The sequence below is a fragment of the Eumetopias jubatus genome, unplaced genomic scaffold, assembly GCF_037043125.1.
Source record: "Eumetopias jubatus isolate StellerSeaLion01/CBP00866 unplaced genomic scaffold, mEumJub1_p1.0 scaffold_2, whole genome shotgun sequence".
In the NCBI taxonomy this organism is placed as follows: Eukaryota; Metazoa; Chordata; class Mammalia; order Carnivora; family Otariidae; genus Eumetopias; species Eumetopias jubatus.
In genome coordinates this window covers 18,239,803-18,260,499 of record NW_028274808.1, presented here as the reverse complement: position 1 = coordinate 18,260,499, position 20,697 = coordinate 18,239,803, and positions in this window count along the sequence as shown.

Sequence of the window (20,697 nt, the reverse complement as noted above, 5' to 3'; positions counted from 1 at the left end):
AAGTCAGACAGAGAAAGACAAATACTGTAGGATCTAACTTATTTGCAGGATTTAAAAAAACTAAACTCATAGAAACAGTAAACAGATGGCGGAGGGTAGTGCTGGAAGGATGGGTGAAGGTGGTCAAAGGGTACAAACTTTTTTTTTTTTTTAAGATTTATTTATTTATTTGAGTTGGGGGGGTAAGAGGAGAAGGGAGAGAGAGCTGAATGTGGAGCCTGACATGGGGTTCCATCTCATGACCCTGAGATCACAACCTGAGCCGAAACTAAGAGTCGGACACTTCACTGACTGCACCACCCATGTGTCCCAAAGGGCACAAACTTCTAATTATTAGGTAAATAAATTCTAGGGCTATAATGTACAGCATGGTGACTACAGTTAACAATATTGTACATTCCCTTGTCTGTGGGAGATACACTCCAGGATCCCCACTGGATGCCTGAAACCATGGATAGTACTGAATCTTATATATACTATGTTTTTTCTTATATATACATACCTATGATAAAGTTTAACTTATCAATGGGGCATAGTAAGAGAGTAACAGCAATCACTAATAATAAAATGGAACAATTACAACAATATAATCTAATAAACGTTATGCAAATGTGGTCTCTCTCAAAATATCTTATTGTAGGGCTCCTGGGTGGTTCAGTCAGTTAAGCCTCCGACTCTTGGTTTTGGTTCAAGTCATGATCCTGGGGTCCTGAGATCAATTCCCACTTCAGGCTCCCTGCTCAGAGGGGAGCCCGCTTCTCTCTCTGCCTCTGCCTCTCATGAATAAACAGTCTTTAAAAAAATATCTTATTGTGCTGTACTCACTCTTTTTTTCTTGTAATGATGTCAGATGATAAAATGCCTCCTGGATGAGGTGAGGTGAGGTGAATGAGAAGGGGTTGTGATGGATCGTTAAACCACTACTGACCTTCTCATGATACATCAGGAATATTAGTTGCTTCTGAACCACAGTTGACCAGGGGGTAACTGAAACCGCAGAAAGCAAAACTGTGGATAAAGGGGGAACGCTGTATTATATATTTGAGAGTTGCTAAAAGAGTAGATCTTAAAATTCCTCACCAGGAAAAAAAAATTGTAATTATGTGATGACGTGTTAACTAACCTTATTGTGGTAAACATTTTGCAATTTATACATATGTTAAATCGTTACGTTGTACACCTTAAACTTTCACAATATTATCTGTCAATTACATATCAATAAAGTTGGAAAGTAGAAGCTCCTCCAATTGCAGACAATAAACTGTGTGCCAATTATACCTCAATAAAGCCGTTTAAAATGAATAAAACGGGGCCCGTGGGTGGCTCAGTCGGTTGAGCCTCGGACTCTTGGTTTTGGCTCAGGTCGTGATTTCACGGGTCATGAGATCCAGCCCCGGTCTGGCTTCGGCTCAGCAGGGAGTCGGCTTGAGGATTCTCTCCCTCTGCCCCTCCCCCCCCACTTGTGCGCATGAGCTCTCTCTAAAATAAATCTTTAAAAATAAATAAATGAATAAAATGAATACAATATTAAGTAGGATGGGAAGACCATCTTGGGAAGGGAGGAAAGAAGGTGCACAGCCTTGCAAGCCTGAGAGAGGAGTCTGAGTTTCTCAAAATTTCAGTGTGACATCAGTATAGGTTTGGGAGGAGAGCATGTGAGGAAGGAAAGAGCAGAGGAAGTCCCACATCTTTGATTCACCTTATGGGTGAAATGCTTTCTCTGTTTATGCATCTCTGTTTCACTTTGCTCTAGAGAGGAATTCTGGCACACGGATAGCTTGCACTAAAACACGATTCTGGATCTTTCAGTAAGCCTTGTGCATGAGCTCCCCAGCAGGACTCCCATGTGCAGATTTCTTTGGCGGAGTGTGTGAACCTAGAAACCAAAAGGCATGCAAAGTCATTAGAAGTGATTTTAACAAGATTCAGTTTGGAAAAATCCACGATAAGAAACAAAACAAAGGTTAAAAATAGTCATCTCCAAACTAGGGAATCCTGGACAGACGTGAGTATTGGAAGAGGAAGGTGATGTCACGTACTTTGCTCTGAATATTGTGGTAAAACCAGGCCAAATAATAAGAAAAGCTGTCGACAGTACTTTGGCGGCAGTCAGAGGAAAGTCTCGATCGTTCAGGAAGATTTTTCCAGCTCTAATTTATCTAATTCTGTGAATATTGACAGATTTGTTTAAAGAAACACAACAATACAGGAAAGAAGCTACATGAAACTTGCCAATAAACAAAGTATGTCAATTTCTGTGCCAAGTTGTCTTGCCAAGTTATTTTTAAAAATAACGCCCGGAATTACTATTAAGTTAAAATTAAAAGGAAAACATATGCTCAGCGCTGGCTCGATTTATTGGGGGATGGTAAATTTTGAAAGCCCTGTACTTCATAAATGTGTGAGTAATTTCTGTTATGTAGTGAATGAACATAAGGTAAGGTATATGTTTTGATTGATTAAAAATGCCAATATATGCGTGATCAGTGTACTGTTTCTCTTGCCATAAATGTAATCATTAATTCATCCTGAGTCATACAAAAAAAGATTTAAAACTCTTTTATTTGATTAATATAAACCCACATGTGGACAGAAAACTAAATCCTACAATGTTCCAGCAAACAAAAGAAGAAAAGGAATAATACAGCCTTAAAAATTATCTCTGAAGAATTTCAACCAGATTAGTATAATTGTAGAGAATTTTCTTGATCTAAAATTAATGCCATTTGCACAACAAATAAATTATGTCATAAACTATTGTGGCTTACTCATTTATGTTAAATCCAGAGAATAATGGGAAAGCCACCAAATTAGGCCATTCTCTCTGGAAACATTTGACTCCTACAATACTTATGCATTTTTGCCATATGCCATTTTTACAGAAGTGTTCAATACTGTGATACCTTCGTTCCCTAAGTTATGTGAATACTGTTTCAAGGCCTCCTTCACTGTACTATGAGGCCAGGCCACAGGAGAGGTTGAAAGAGGAAAGAGAGCTCTAATTTCTTGCTTTTAATTCTAACAGCACATTAGAGTCACTCCAGGACCTGGTGTCCCAGAGTAAAATAAAATGTTACTTTTGGTGTCAGATGGTGCTAGAACACAATTATGGAACATCTCCACTATGGGACAAAGGGTCAGAAGGCTATGATCTGGATGTCCTACAAACACCCCAATTCTGAGAGTTACATTGTGTTTTACAAATAAAAGTTTATTTTGTGGAAAACAATGCAGCCCTCCTTGCTGGCTAAAGGACAGCACATTTCACAGGGGCTAAAGAAATGTTGATGCAGAAATCAGAGCCTGAGTTATTTGCCTAAAAGGATCTGGAGAAATAACAAAGCTGCTTTTATAGACGTCTTTCTTGAGATCAGACCTCTGTGATTAGGATGTGAAAATCAAGGGGTTTGCTTCTAATATTTCCCTTTCCATGCTCCCTTCTGGGTCATGACAGTTAATTGGCCTACTTGGGGCTCTGTGATATATTTGCTAAAAACCTGTCTGGGAATCAAAATAACTCCTTGAGAATTTCACTTCGCGGTCAACATGAGACTCTGGGACAAAAGCTTCCTAGTCCCCTTTAGAGAATGACTGAAGCCTGAACAGCAAACAGTTGCTTTTTCAAAGCTCACACGTGAAAGATTGTCTGCAGTTTGAAAGTTATATCATTAAATATTAGATGGGCAAAATCTTTTGAGAGCTACGTATTGAGTATTGGCTGACTTTCATCTAGTTCGCTCACGACTAAAGTAATCCACGTGGATTAAGGCAATAATTCAATCCGAATGTTTGCTTTGTATTCTAAAAACAAATGAAATGTTAAACAGTTGTCAGGTGTTAGCTTGATCTTTATTGTAACTCTTTGCTAAGATTACAAGGATTACACTGAGCACTTGAAGCAAGATTTCAATAGTGACAAATACCAGGTTACCATTATCTTGTTTCGACATCAATCAAAGAAGTATTAAATAATCAGATAATGTCTCCAAGCTCTCAAAAAACTAAATCCCTTTATGCTAGTCCACGCATGCTACTAATCATAAGACAACCACAGGAACTATACAAGAAATAGCATATATGATTCCGTTCACAAATCGTGTGTAGTCAATATAAATTAAGAATTAAGATATGCTGTTCTGACTCATCTACATGTCACACACCTAAAGGCAAGAAAATAATATCTGTGGGTTTGCAGGATCTCTTCTAATGGGTGCGGCTCACTGCGGGATCTCCATGCTTGTTTCTGGTGATTCCTACCTATTTTTCACTGAATTTTGGACCTACCTTCAAAAATTATTATAGAATCATGCATGGGTGTTTGAATTAGACCTTCAAAGTGGTATAATCTAATCCGTTCACTTGATAGATAAGAAAACTGAAGCCTACAGCGTTCTAGTTCACCTGTATTAGAACTCCAAACCTCCGACCCACAGCTCAATTCTATTTTTATTACCTCAAGTTATTCTGTTTTGGAATTTTATTGTCTGCTTGCTCTCTAAATCATCATTACTTATGCAGAAGAAAAGATTTAGAATTTTTTAACTTAACTCTAGGACACTGCTTTTTTTTTTTTTAATTTTCACTTGGTGTTGCAGGTGACTTTATAAACATTTTCAGTGAGAAGCAAGGATTCTAAGTATAGCATAAAGTTATCATGTTTACTTTAGTAGATTCTTGTTTGATGATAATGATTGATTGACTGCTTCCCTTCCCTTGCACCATCTCATTTCTCTCTTACATATGGTGCCTACATGTCTTTGAACAGATGATTTCCTCCCACTCACCATCCACTTTTCTCTGCAATTTGGTTTCCACCTTTCCTAAATTCACTGAAACCGGTGATTTTTCCTAGATCAAAGTCAACAGCCTTTCTCCTGCCACCTGCGCGCTGCCCTAGACAGAATCGCATGACCCTCCTCCCCATTAAGCCAGTCTTACTCTGCGTGATTCTGCCTTTGACTTCTGTGTCTGTGCGTATCTTCTAAGACTAAATCCTTGATCTCGGATTTGTTAGTAAAAATTAAGGAGCCAGACAACAGTTTCTGAGACACTGAGAAGTCTCAGTAGAATAGGACTTAGAAAAGACTTTGCACTTGTAAGGAAAAAAATTAGGTCAACTCACCTCATCACTTTTACTGCCTTACTTCATATACTTTCAGATTGGTAAGGTCACTCTTTCTGAAGCCATCAAACTTAAATGATAGACCCATGTTTCTCCTTCTTGCTTACTGTTCTATTCTATTCAGTGAGTCATTTACCATTGGATTGTTTATAGATCTCCCAGCTTAAAAATTAGAGAATCCTGCTCCAAATCCTGCTTCATTTCTCTGCTTTTTTTCAGAACAAAATATACCAAAATTCTTGCCAATGCCTGCTTTCTGTTGTCTCTCCTCTCAGTCTCCACGTGATTGGGGTCTGTCCTCTCTGTCCCGAGGAAATGGCTCATGCCAGGGTTACTCATGATCTCCATGTTGCCACTTGGCAATGGTCGTATCCCTGCTCCTACTTCACCTGCTCACCAGCATTTGATACAAAATGTAATGTCTTTCTTCTTAAAATCATTTCTTCTCTTAGCTTTTCATACATAACCTACTTCCACTGAGAATTCGGTCCTGGGCTCTCCTTTCTTTTCTCCTTATCTTCTGTTCTTAGGCATAACTAAGCCTAACTATCTCACCCCAACTACCACTTCAATGCCCAGGTACCTCTCGGTTAATGATTCTCTAGCTATAACCTCTCCTTTGATTTCCAAATTTATAGATCTCTTATTGAATGCCATCTCTTTTGGTCTAAATTCAAATTTAACAAAGCCCCACGTCTACCATCCTTATTTTTCACCATCTCAGTAAATTGCACTGCTCTCCTGCCTGGATAGCTCAAACCCAAATCCTAGAAGCACAATTGATTACTTTCTCTCTCCACCTACTTCCAATCCATCAGCAAGTCTGAAATACTTCCAGAATCTGAATTTCTCTCCTTCTTTACTGCTACATATCTATTTCGAGTTATCATTCTCTCTCACTTGTATGAATGCCTCAACTTCCTGTTGGTCTCCCACTTTTCATGATTGCCTTGGTCTCCTTCAAGGCACACTCCACACCTCTAAAGACAAATCAGATTTTCCCTGACCGTTTAATACCTTATAATACCTTGCCAGGATAGGTCATTTAAAATTCACATCCTTTACCAGGGTAACATGTCCTGTCTGATCTGGCCATTAGCTACTTCTTCAGTCTCATCTTCCATTCTCCAGCTCATCTAGTACTTTGCAGGCATCCTGGGCTTCTGTTTGTCCTTCAGATCTGAACCAAATATCACTATGTTAGGATTTATGCATTTCTCTATTTCTAATGTTGGCTCGCCTGGGCCCTTCTGTCATTTATATTTCAACCTTAATGTGCTATCCATTTTTAATTTATTTTTCTTGTTTATTTTCAGAATCCTGCATAAAAATGTAAGCTCCACGAAAGCAATGAACTTACGAGTGAGTTTGTTTTTGTTTTGCTTTATTTTTTTCTGTTGTTTCTCCACTGCCTAGATGAATGTCTAGCAAGCACAGTCAATTATTTATCTGTGAAGTGCCTATCCATATCTGTGAAGTGCCTATCCATATTCTTTGCCATTGTTATACTTGGTTTACCGTGTTGTGTAAAAGGTTTTAGCTTTTAGAAATATCTTCCTGTGCCGATAAATTCTTAGCCTTAAATGAAATTCATAATTTTCTCATAAGATAAAGTAAGAAAAATGACTTATGAAGAAATAGAAGCCTGAAAGATGCTGATAATCATGAAAGATAATTATTTAATAGAATAATGAAAATCTATTTAAATATTGGGTCCAGACTATTTTACAGAAAGATTTATGTTAATCTTCAAATAATAAACAGGTTTTACATTTTAAAAACAAAAAACAAAAAAATATTAGAAAAAACTGTCTCAAGGAGGTGCGTGGGTGGACCGGTGACATAGGTTAGGGGGATTAAGAGTATACATATCCTGATGAGCACTGAGAAATAAATAGAATTGTTGAATCACTACATTGTATACCTGAAACTAATATAATACTGTATATTAACTGTACTGGCATTAATTTTAAAAATAATAAAATTAAGTGAGTTTCTCAAACAGGGTATAGTTGGATCATGGGTTTTTAATCTACTCTGCCAGTCTCTGTTTTTAATTGATGTATTTAGACTATTTACATTTAAGATAATAATTGATGTATTAAGGTTTATACCACTGTTCTATTATTTGCTTTTGTTTATTTCCTATATTTCTCATTCCTGTTTCTCATTTCTAGCCTTCCAGTAGGTTACTTAAACATTTTAAAGTTTTTATTTTGATTTATTTAATTTATAATTACAGCAAAGAAAATGAAATGCTTAGCTATAAATCTAACAAAACATACAGCATTCATATCGAAAATTACAAAATGATGATGAAAGAAACTAAAGAACTAAATAAAAGGAGTGACATATTGTGTTCATGCGTTGGAAGACTCAACAGATTATAAAAAATGGGTATTCTCCTTAAATTGGTCTATAGATTAATACAATATTTTTAAAAAGATTTTATTTATTTATTTGACAGAGAGATAGAGAGAGAGATTAATACAATATTTATCAAAATTCCAGCAGGGATTTTTGTAGACATAGAGAAGCATATGCTGAGTTGGTATGGAATGACACGGAACCTAGAATAACTAAATTGATCTTGGAAAGAAAGAATAAAGTGGGTAGAACCACTGTACTCCATACTGGGCCTTATTATACAGCTGCAGTAGTAAAGACAAGGGTCATGGTAGTATGCGCAGAGGAATAGACACAGGGGTCAATGGAACCAAATAGAGAAACTGGAACTAGATCAACACAAATCTGCCCAACTGCTCTTTGGAAAAGGTTCAAAAGCAACTTAAAAATGTCTGAATAAAAAAAAGATATTTCAGAAAATAGAAAGGGAGAAAGGACACCCCAACTCTATTCAGGCTAGTCTAACCTTATCATCAAAACAAGGGAATTTCCAAATTTCCAGTTCTAGTTATGACTGAGTAACTAATACTATGTTTGCCCTTCCACTAAAAACTTTAAAAGGCAGAAAAAAATACAAGGGAACTCTTTTCAAACATTGGACAACAGACAGTGTAGGACTCATCCTTGAATAAAGAGAAATGCATTAGGCTAACCCAATATTTATCCAAGCTTTCTGCAAGTAGACACTTTCTAAACCATAGTGCAAGGAGGATGAGCAGAGCACAGTGGTTTTGCTGAGCTGAAGAAGCACAAATTGTAGTTTGGAGATACAGGAAAGCCTGGAATTTGTCATAAGGACTCCGGAGAGGGGGCAGTTGAATAGAGAGGAATGTTAGATGTCTGAATGAAGGTTCTGCCTACGTTCTTACGGAGAAGTAGGTTGTGAATCAGTGGCAAGTCTGTATCAGGCCTACCAGGGAGTAATTGTTGTGGGACTAGGAGTTGAATGGCGATATTCACATTCTGGGATCATAGTTCCAGTCCATTCACAGTGAAGAGACCTTGCTGAGATCCTTGGCCATTCAAATGAGACCTGAGAAAGATGCCATCTTAGAAGAAGAAGAACTACAACCCAGAGTAAGGTGCACGTGCTGTGAGTTAGGGCTAAGGAGATGAGTTTAACAAAGTATAAACTAAGCCTACCAGTATCAAAAGGATATGATAGTCATTAACTGTCCAAGAAAGAAAATTTAATAACATTTAAAGAATACAATATTAGCCAGACTCCTTATAACATATCATCCAAAATGTTTAATATGCAAAACCAAATAATTATGAGTGAGAAAGCAAATGATTAAGAAAATGAAATAGTTACTAGAAGCAGGATCCAATATAATCCATATATGGATATTAGCAGGTAATATTTCTAAAGCTATAGAAAATACGCTCAAGGATTTAAAGGAATAAGGGGCATAATAAGTGAGAGGAATCTCTGTGTGCAAATTATCAGTGGTCACAAAAAGTGTGGCGGAGTAAATGGGGATGGGGAAAATAACAGAAGCCATTACCAGAAGGTTAGATTAGAATGCAACCTTTTTACCTTTCTATATGGATTATAGTCACAAGAAATACCTTTACTTTTTAGCTTCCTGCCTATGTATTAATACATAGGGTAAATTAAGTCTGTTTTCAAATTCTTAAATATGCTCAGTACAAAAATATCCATATAAAGATAGAAGAGGTTAGCTCTAAAATTAATCATTAGACATCTCTTGATACTGATATTTATGGATATTTATTATGTGCAAAATACTGTTTCAGGTGTTTTGTGTACTATTTAAAATTCATCATCATACTTATTATTTCCATTTTACACAAGAGGAAATTGGTCCTTAGAAAAAAGTTAACTAGGGCCCTGGGTGGCTCAGTCGGTTAAACGTCTGCCTTTGGCTCAGGTCATGATCCCAGGGTCCTGGGATCAAGTCCCACGTTGGACTCCCTGCTCCACGGGGAGTCTGCTTCTCCCTCTGACCTTCCTCCCACTCATTTCTTTCAATCTCTCTCTCACGCAAATAATACATAAATAAAAATCTTTAAAAAAAGAGAGAAAAGTTAAATTTCTCAGTGTAACACAGCTGTAAAGGGTTGAGAGGCTCTTCAAAGCCAGCGTTGTCCAATTCCCCAGCCTATTGCTTTGAAACAATAACCTATAATGTTATTTTCAATCAATGAGAACATGGCAGGGGTTCAATACATACGTTTTTTGAGAGAGAGACACATCAATTCAAAGTGAGATTCAAAATTCTAAGTGTGGCTAAGTTTAAGTTCTGAACCAAAACTGAAATATTTTCATAACATAGTTTCAGTATCTGAAATCATTTCAGTTTCAAATCTCTTTATCCTATTTTCATACAAACTATCTCTTTGAATGAATAAATTAATTAGCGTACAAACATTAGTACTATTACAGAACTGTTAAATAGGATCATTTAAATTCCCAGTGAATGCCTAACGAAGTCAGCTTTAGTACGTTAAGAATGAGTATCTAAGTTATCGAATGTTAAGTACAGACTCAAATACTTAGAATAAGGCAACTACTTTCTACAGCTTGGCCTTCTATCTTTGGGTCTGTTCTGCCTTTTATTCTCATGTAATCAAGGAATTAGGTGTATATGTGTATTTGTGCAGGCGGACATATATGGGCACGCACACATGTGAGTTCCACAGGTAATGTGGGATAATATTAACATGTTCCAGGAGCCAAGACATTTCTAGGGCAAGGCAACTGGAACTTGAGTACCTGGTTGCCCCTGGGAAAACTACCTTGGATTATAGGACTTGAGTCAATAGGCTTTTTGGCAAGAGTCCAACTCCATGGGAGGTCACGTTTTTCAAAAGTGAGTTTATAGTTCTATATGTTTATCTTTTTAGTTTGTAACACCATGGAGGATTTTCAGAATTGAAACTCTTACTACTTTTTAAATATATTCTGGTAGGTATATTTAAATGTTCTTTTTCACGTATTGCTTCAAATTGGGTTCAGAAACCTAAGGCAAGGGTATTCTGTGTCCTGACCCTTAAAGTTAATGACTTCTAATTAGCCCAGCAAGAAGCTAATGACTTGTAATCACTTGCCAATTGATTCTGAGTATTTTCTTTGTGAAAATAGTCTGGGTGAAACTGGGAACATTCTGGCTGGTAGGAAAAACCAGAGGGGGATCAGAGTTTAAGAAATCACTCACAAGATGAGTTCTGGAAGCTATTCAGGGTAACAGGAACTATATTTGTGTTCTTTTACCAATTATTATAACATCCACGAAGGATGTTGTAAAAAAAAAAAAAAAGTTGCACATATTGGAAACTGTATAACTGAAACCCTGAGAAAATAGTTAATGCCAGTTCTGTGACATTAGTGTTTATCATTTGCATCAATTCAGCTACAAAAAGAGGAATAAGCACAGAGAATTATATATCAGATCATTGATTTGATGAGATACTTTAGTTACAGAGATAGACTTACTTGGCTTCATTAAAGTTGTTCCATAAGAAGAGAGATCGAACATGTATGGTTATGAATCCATGAACATGTATTGAGAATCTGCACTTGGATCAATCTCTGGCTGTGCATTGGCCATTGAAAGATGAAAATAATCCACAACCTCTTTATTCAAGAGTTTACAATTTATGGCTGAGTTTACACTGTCCCAGATTAAGAAATGATCACTGAGAGTGAGAAACTCTATGACAAAGAAATACTCTACAGGGATAGCAAATTTGAAAATGCATATATAGTCCTCTCAGGCCCTTCATACAAAGCATACATATATTTTTGTACCTCTTAAAATTTGCCAGTTACTAGCCACATTGAAATTCAGGAGGCTGACAAAAGAATCTCACTATAAGGAACAATGGTGTTGGCTACCCTTATGGGAATTGCAAAAAATGTTTTAGAGACTATTCAGAAACAGTCCCTATAGCTCCAGCCATGGAATAAGATATCTATTTGAAGACTAACACTATTCAAAAGTATTATACATTTAAAAGATGTCTAATGATTAGGAAAAATTGGTTGTAGTAGAGTGATAGCAACTGGAAAAAGAAATGTCATTATTAGTTACTATTCTTCAAGATAAGAAAATTTACAGAAAAGCCTAACATTATAGAACAATTTTTACAGCCATGATATAATGGGCTGTAACAATAAGGAAAATTTTAAAAATAAAATAAAGCAAAAAATGCAACGTTTCAAATGCTATCCTTTTCTTTTTCCCTTAGAAAATGGCTAAGGAGAAATTCAGCCCTATAATTTTTTTTCCATCAGAGAAAAAAGAAGGTCAGAGTTATCAGTAACACTGGGTACTCATTAAGCCATGGCCTTCTCTGCCTTTAAACATTGCCAATACTTAATTTCTCCTCAGTTCTGCAGCAGGATCGCCCACCGACTCATTCATTTTTACCTGGCACCCCTCTTTCTAAGCGTCTGCCAAAATATCCTGCTTAACTACCATGGCAAGAAAAAATAATCAAATTAGGAGAGTAAAGAAAGAATAAGGCCACTGTCTGTGCAGGTACCTTCGAAGCTGGTCTGTCATTTTCCCTGGGAGGGAGCTCTGAACTGAACTGACTGCCCAAAGTCAAGCTCTATTCTCAGATCAACCACTAAGACTCCTTGTGACCTCAGCCAAGCTCTTTGATTCACCATCTTATCTCTTTAGGTTTGTGTGTAAGCGCTTGTGCTTGAGTGTGGATATGCAAGCATCTCGGTAGGGCTGATCATCTAGATGCCTGACACCTTACTTTGACTTTTTGGGCGGAGTATCACTATTTTTTTGGTTTGTTTCATTTGGTAATTTTAGTTGATTTCAGTAATTCTGATATAAATATATGTGTATATACATATCTATGTGTGTATATAAAATATATACATTATATTATGTTATATATAATATTATTACATTGTGTGTGTGTGTGTGTGTGTGTGTGTGTGTGTGTGGCAGCTCTATAATAAGCACATTTTTATTGTGCTTTTACCAAGCCCAAAAGCCAATTTGAGAACCCTTGGAACAATAATCAGAAATGTCTATTTTTTAGGGATTCACGCATCTGTGTACCCTTAAAGACAGAAATGAAAATGACAATTCAGCATGATAACACTGACATATTGGAAAATAAACTCATTGATTTTCCTTACAGAACAAAAACTGAAATACGACAGAGCTTGGTTGTTGCTGTTGTTTTAGGACCAGAGGCTGGCACTTCTGGTCCTTCTTCTCATCCCAAAGCCATTTGCCCCCTGCCGCTTTCTATCTGATGCTCTCAGCACTGGTAACTCCAAGAGAAAATCTAGTTTTCAACCTTAACTTCTACTTGCACAGTGAAATACAATATGTCATCCTTGCAGACAAATACAGAGAAGCATCAATTGATCTTTCCTCCAAACTGCACGACCCTCTGAGTAAAATTAATAAGGACAAACACTATTATGCCCCATTAGCATGGGTAAAATGTTTGTGTAAAGAACCTCTAGCTAAGTAAATGTAAATGATGGTAAATCACAGGCACAGAATCTTTGCCTTGCTGTTTCCTCTGTCCCAAAGGAAATTTTCGAAGATTTTTGCATGGTTTCTTGTTTCTTATTGAGTTCAACTCAAATGTCATCTACTGACAATGGCCATTCTTAACTATGCCATCTCATAAAGCACCCCAAACTCCCTTTTCCACATTACCTTGTTTAGCTTTTATAGCACTCTGTTCTTTAGTTATTGTTCTTTTGTTTATTGGCTGGCCATCTCCCCCATGAGCCTGTAAGCTCCAGGAGAGCTGAGAGCTTGCCTCCCTGATTCGCTACAATATTTCCAATGCCCAGAATAATGCCTGGCACATAGCAGGCTCAGATGAATATCTGATCAGTGAATGAATTAAACAAATGAAATGTTCATTTACCCATTGTAAAGAAAAGGATTACATAAATAATAAAAGGCTGACCAATTGCTAACCAAGTTTAAGACTAATATGACATGGATATACTTGCATAGTTTACCAGACAATGTTTATTGCACACTTGAATTTTCAGACCTCAGTATATTAATCTTCCTGAAATTCTACATGTAATAGTCATCTTATGTAAGTGTGGAGAATATGCAAAAAGAATATGCAATGAACAATGACAAATGGAAAGTATTACAGTGAAGGAAAATCAACAATTCTAGCTTCTCAGTGTGACAATTGGCTTAAAGTTGAACTCCTAAGTAACTGAATAAAAATCAAGGTCCCCTCTTTTAATGAATTTGCATTCATAAAATGAGACACATTGACTCGATCTTCATTGCAAACTCATGAAACATAGCAATTATAAATTAATCGAAGTAGATTGTAGCAGAAAAAAATTCATAACTCAGCTCCCTCATGGGTCACCTATGGACAACCAGCCAACATAATACAAACAACAGAAGTTTTTTATTTCAGTATATGTGCTAGTTGTGTTAAATGCTGTTGCACAATTTGATTTTGAATTCTCATGAAAAAAAAAAAACCTTAAAAAATCTATTATTTTTTTAGCCATAAAATCAAAATAGGAGTTGTATGTCTCTTCAAGTACTTTTTATGGCTTATCTTTTTTTCTATAAAAATGTCATGAATTATATGATTTAAATACATAATTAAAGGGAATGACTGAAAGGATTTTGATCAACTCATGTTTTAAGAATATTTATCTTCTCCTATTTTTAAGTGTCAAATCTGCTGTATGACAGAGCTTTCCAGAGTCATTGCAAACTAGAAAAATTCAGTTGTAGGCTCGCAGTAGGCCATTCTCACTATATTTAGAGTAAAACAAAATCATCTGAATTCACTCTGTATTATGTTAATAGAAACATAGCATATAAAATTATCTTTTTTTAACTTATACATCTTTCCTTGATCTTGACATTTGGGAAAATTTTTGTTTTAGGTTAAACCCGAGTGATGAAGATATATGTGATTCATTTTATTGTCTGTACTCAAAATATGACAATTAGATTAAAATATAATAAAATTTTAGAATCAGGATTTGTTTTACCATGAAAGGTAGACATATGTGGGGAAATGTGGATTTGCTAAACTAGATTTTTTTTTCTCTTCAATGATAATTGAGTCTCTTTTTATAATGCAGTATCTTTCAAGTCAGACTGACAAGAAAAACTGATTCTGAAAATCTGTCATACCTCTGCTGGAAATACATATGATTGCACTGAAGATTTGCCACTGAAAACATGTTCTTACATGGTTCAAGGTTGGGGAAAATATTGAACCTGTAGAAGTTAAATGTCCATTTGTTAAAATCAGTGACACAAATTATGAACCCATTAGAAGAATTCATCATGAAACAACGTGGAGACATGTTGGTATATATCCAGAACAAACCTCCTGGAGGCTCCTAATAAATATTCAGTAATCATAATGTAAAAGCATTTTGACACTTTTTAAAAAAGATTTTATTTATTTATTTGACAGAGAGAGACACAGCGAGAGAGGGAACACAAGCAGGGGGAGTGGGAGAGGGAGAAGCAGGCTTCCCGCCGAGCAGGGACCCCAATGCGGGGCTCGATCCCCGGACCCTGGGGTCATGACCTGAGCTGAAGGCAGACGCTTAACAGCTGAGCCACCCAGACACCCCAGTATTTTGAGACGTTTTTAAAATCCCAAATTGCCAAAACAATTTCTGAGCCTCTTTTTCACTGCACCGAGGAAAGTTTTAATTATTTACTCAAAGATGCTTGCAAGCACTAATGTCCTGGGAGGTGATCGATAACTACTGGTGATTGATTGACTGGTGTCTCAGTTCTAGATAGAAGAGTTTCTAAGTCACACAAGCCTTCTTGCAAGATGAAGATTGAGGTATGCAATTGTATTTACGTATTGTAAATTCACACCATCTATGTAAAGTCTGAAAATTTCATATAAAACAGACAAGGCCATGTGAGATTCATTGTATATTGTGTAACAGAACATTATTTAATAGTTTTTAATTGAGAAAAATCTCATTAATTTTATAGTTTTATTTTTACTTTAAATGATTTGGGGCTTAAACTATTTAGGTTTTCTAAATTCTCCTGTGTTTCTTTTTCACAGTCATTGCTGAGCACAAATTTGCCCCTCCCCTAATGGAATTGCAGCTAAGGATATAGTTACTTGAATATGATTTATATTTAAAAAAATCAAGCCCAGAAATGATATTGCAACATCACTTTTTCATGGCACCTTGGTCACAGTCCTGAGAAAATATTGACAAAATTATTATTTTTAGATATTAAGTGCCAGTAATACATATGTGTGGAAATCAAGCTAAATAATACATTAAAACCCACCCTGTTAAGAATGTCGGGAAAAATTAGTTCATGGAAAGCTTAGATTAATTTTTATTTATCAAGTTTTATCCAAACTCAATCTTTCTTCCCTCCTCCAGTTTTTACATATTTTAGGAAAATCCTGATGATATAAAGATTAATGAAAACCAGCTCATAATAGAACTCATTCTTCAGTCTATTGGAAAAGACATATGTAAGTAATAGTTAAGATACAAGCTGTGTAGAAACTGTCACCCTCATACATTGCTGGCAAGAATCTAAAATGGTGCAGCCAGATCAGAAAAGATTTGGGCAGTTCCTCAAAATGGTAAACATAGAATTATCACATTATCCAGCAATTGCACTCCTAGGTCTTTACCCAAGAGAAATGAAAGCACATATCCACACAAAAACTTATAGACCAATATTTATAGCAACTTTACTCATAATAGCCAAAAAGTGAAAACAACCCAAATGTCCATTTACTGACAAATGGATAAATAAAGTGTGATATCCACACAATGGAATATTATTCAGCAAGATAAAGGAAATGAATTACTGACATATACTCTACCATGGATAAAGCTCTAAAATATTCTAAGTGAAAGAAACTAGTCACAAAAGACCACAGGTATTTATCTATTTATATGAAGCATCCAGAATGGGAAAATCTATAAAGAAAGTAGATGAGTAGTTGCCTAAAGCTGTGAGAGAAGAGTGGGTAGGGTGGGGAGGGAGGGTGGGGAATCCGTACTAGTGATTACAAAGGTTTTGGAGGAATAAAAATGTTCTGAAACTAAATGACATCGTTGTACAACTTTGTGAATATGCTCAAAACAATTGAATTGTAGGTTTAAATAGATAAATGTTACAGCATATAGATGATGTATCAATAATGTTATTAAAATACAAGGTGATGTGTTATAATATAAAAATAAAAAGTAAAGTACTCCTGAAGGATGAAAAGTGGAATGAATAAGACCTTGTGGGGTAGGGTGAGTGAAGAAATAAAATGTTCAAGGTCTCCTAAAAAACATTTATGCTGGTTCTTTTTTTTTTTTAATGTTATGTTAGTCACCATACAGTACATCATTGGTTTTGTTGTTGTTGTTGTTGTTAATTTTTTATTGTTATGTTAATCACCATACATTACATCATTAGTTTTTGATGTAGTGTTCCATGATTCATTGTTTGTGCATAACACCCAGTGCTCCATGCAATACATGCCCTCCTTAATACCCATCACCAGGCTAACCCATCCCCCCACCCCCCTCCCCTCTAGAACCCTCAGTTTGTTTCCTGGGGTCCCTAGTCTCTCATCATTTGTCTCCCCTTCTGATTCCCAACCCCTTCATTTTTCCCTTCCTTCTCCTAATGTCCTCCATGCTGTTCCTTATGTTCCACAAATAAGTGAAACTGTATGATAATTGACTTTCTCTGCTTGACTTATTTCATCAATCTCCTCCAGTTCCATCCATGTTGATGCAAAAGTTGGGTATTCATCCTTTCTGATGGCTGAATTTATGCCGGACCTTAAGGACAAAGGAGTGCTCTGAGTTGAGAACATACATCGCGTTAGACAGAGGGGTAAAAGCATAAACCCAGGAAAGACCAGAGCTTATTTGAAGGATGATTAGGTAGTGAGAGGATAGACTTATGGGATGGACGGTGGTTGAAGTGATAGAGAATGCCAGGAAATAAGACTAAAAAGACAGGTAGAAATCAAGACTGGGAAGAACTCTTTAGGCCATGCTAAGGAATCATATATTTCCTCGTAGATGACAGAAAGCTACTCAAATTTTTGTTAAAGAAAATTAGCATACTTCTTTTTGTTTTATGGGAATAAATACATCTTTTTCAGGTAAGATTTTCATCCCTGATCAAAATTCCCTATGGAATCTAGGAATTAATAAGATATTTTAGTGGTTTTGACCGCCCAGCAATTGAATCAGCAGGAAGAGCAGAACTCTTCCATTTTGGGGGAAAGATTACTTCTAATTCTATGGTTCAAGAGGGAACTGACATATTCTTTTTTTTTTTTAAGATTTTATTTATTTGACAGAGAGAGACACAGTGAGAGAGGGAACACAAGCAGGGGGAGTGGGAGAGGGAGAAGCAGGCTTCCCACTGAGCAGGGAGGCCGATACGGGGCTTGATCCCAGGACCCTGGGATCATGACCTGAGCCGAAGGCAGACGCTTAACGACTGAGCCACCCAGGTGCCTCCACCCTTGCCTTTCTTGTAAATTGGTAACACGAGCCATTAATTTTCTCTTTTGGCTTAAACTGGTTCAAGTTGAGTTTCTATCACTTGTGGAAAAATATTTCTAAAAATAGTGGAGTTAGGCAGTTTAACCAGTCACTCGTCGATTCTTGCTGGCTTATCTGGTGCCAGAACTTACCAGTCATCCGATATTAGGACCTTCTGATTCAGTTGGAACCTGGGTACTTGATGCAGAAGCGAGAATAATGTGTATGTGCTGTGGAAGGGGGACTGGAGGGGGAAGAAATGGAGGAGTTCCATCAACTTTGGACATCAGTTCCTGGCCATAGATGTTGTGATATTCTAAAAGGACACACTTACTTTTAGAAAGCCATTTGCAACTGAGAATAGAGGTCAGAGATAGCAAATATCCAGCATGTGTGTATCCACTCTCCCTTGCTACTTTTGGCAGCCATGGCTAACTGACAACAGAGCTATTTCCCTCTGCCCCAGCATTCTTCACCTAGAGCCCTCTAGAAAGCCACTGACAACTAAGTAGAGTTTGCATGCCAGATAAAGTCTACTTGCCAGCCCTGGGTCAGGTTAGTGAGAAGTAGCTTAAGGAACAAAATCATTATGACACCTTTTCTCTCTTCTGCATAAAGTTGTGTCCCGCTACAGGTTTAAGACTGAGGGGCTGCTTTCAGGAAATCTATTATTCATGTATGCCACACTGTCAATTTAAGCAAAGAGTCACCTTTCTCTAGTGTATGTGCATCTTAATCCTTCACTACAAACATTGGATGAAAGGATTTCCCTTTGGTGATAAAGAATTCCAGGCATCTGAGAGCAAATGGAAGAGTTATTTCAGGAAGACATTTTCCCAGAGCCCCTGAAAGCCCACCATGTGTTTGGAGCTAATCCGCCTTTGTCAGAAGTCACACCATATATATTCCACTCACCAGGCCCGCTCTAGACAGAATTCGCAAGAAAGTCTGACCTGGTTCATTAACATACAAGACATAAAGGCAAAGCCCGCACACGCTTCATTTTATAGATCAGTTCAGGAGTCTGTCAAATCTTATTTGACTATACCTCAATACTCTACAGACCTAAAGTTTAAAAATGATCTATATTTTTCTACCTGCTGTATTATCTTATTTCCTTAGCCAAAGTACTAGTGGGGGGAAATCAACCAGCTGTTTCTAAAATCTAAGCTCCTGAATCCTTGCAACAACTGTTAAGAACCTGTTCTCTTACAAAAACAAACGCGCGCGCGCACACACACACACACAAAGTGCAAGAGCGTGCACACGAATGAAGGAGATTATAACAAACGAAAGAAATCATATTAACATAATTAAATGCACATACCCATGTTAATGCCAGGGGCAGAAATTCGGGAAGTATTCACAGAGGGAAAACCTTGTCTCGTTTGTCCCCTCTTAAAGTAGCCCCACTGTTCTTTGTTTCTTCTCATGATGTTGTTCAGAACAATGAAGGGTCTGAGGTCTTATCCAAACCGGAAGTGTGCGATTTAGCCCATCACAGTTTCACAGATTCTGTCAAAAGTCATGAGACTCCTAGATCAGAGACAAAGGACTTTATCATTCAAGAAATAGCAGTGGCCAAAATACCATCATTTTCTTGCTCCAGTTCTATAAACCTAACTCTCAAAGGGCAACTCAAAAAGGTCAGGTGATAACTGTACCAGCAGTGGAATGTATTAGAGAAGATCCCTGAGCTTCGGGAACTCAAATCTTTTATAATGGATAGCAAACCAGTTGTTCTAGGGGAAATACACTATATTATATAGCATATCGTGTCTTATCATTATTATTTTGTTAGGAAATCCTGCCTTTTGCTCTAGAGAGAGAGACTATCTCTATGTCCCAAGGCTGCTGACTATAAAAAAAAAAAAAAAAACCTTGGAAAAAAAAACACAAGGCACAGGAAAACGAGAGAGACACATGGAAAATGATCTCCCAACTGATGTGTACAACAAATTCTTATTTGTTGGTCAATATGGTTCTATTCCTATTAAAATATAAGTGAAATTAAAATAGTGATCAGTAAGATTTCATGATAAAACTTTTCATTGAGTTTTTTTGAGTGTAATATTAATTGATTCCTGCCATGTAACTGGAAGAAATACTGTCAATATATAAATCGAGAAAATAATCAAATTTCAAAACGAATAGTTGCCATTTTATCCCCATCTTATTTCAAAAGTGGTACACACATTGAAAACCGGGGAATTTTATAACTAAAGGAAGAGTTTCATCAATCATTTAAAGATGGTGTAGTACATATTGGACCTTGCTTGCCTTTGTAACAAATGTGTCAAAAATATGAAAATTAATGGTGCGTGACCCAGGGACGCCTGGGTGGCTCAGTCAGTTAAGCGTCTGCCTTCGGCTCAGGTCATGATCCCAGGGTCCTGGGATCGAGCCCCGCATCGGGCTCCCTGCTCAGCGGGGAGCCTGCTTCTCCCTCTGCCTGCCACTCCCCCTGTTTGTGCTCTTTCTGTCTCTCTCTGACAAATAAATAAATAAAATCTTAAAAAAAAAAGGAAAATCCTTAAAAAAAAAAATGGTACGTGACCCAGAAAATCAGCTTTATTTTAGATAAAATATACAATTGATTAAACCAACATCCTACATTTATGCCAAAAAGGATGACCCACTTCAGATTTTATCATCA